Below are 229 nucleotides of genomic sequence, written 5' to 3'. Positions count from 1 at the left end.
GGAGGATATGTTAATGTGAAAATTGATAAAATTAATGATTAGATATATGATGCAAAATCATTTGTATTTTCCTTAGAATCAAATGGAAGATTGAAAGGAATGATGAAATTTAATAATAAAATACCACAATATGCATTTAATTTATATATTTAGTCATTCAATTGTTTATTTTCATTTGGATATAGATGTGTATATGATGTGATGTTTATAAAGAAAATAATAAAACAAA

The sequence above is a fragment of the Entamoeba nuttalli genome, assembly GCF_000257125.1.
Source record: "Entamoeba nuttalli P19 unplaced genomic scaffold asmbl_5490, whole genome shotgun sequence".
Classification (NCBI taxonomy): domain Eukaryota; phylum Evosea; order Mastigamoebida; family Endamoebidae; genus Entamoeba; species Entamoeba nuttalli.
Note: the sequence above shows the minus strand (reverse complement) of the source record.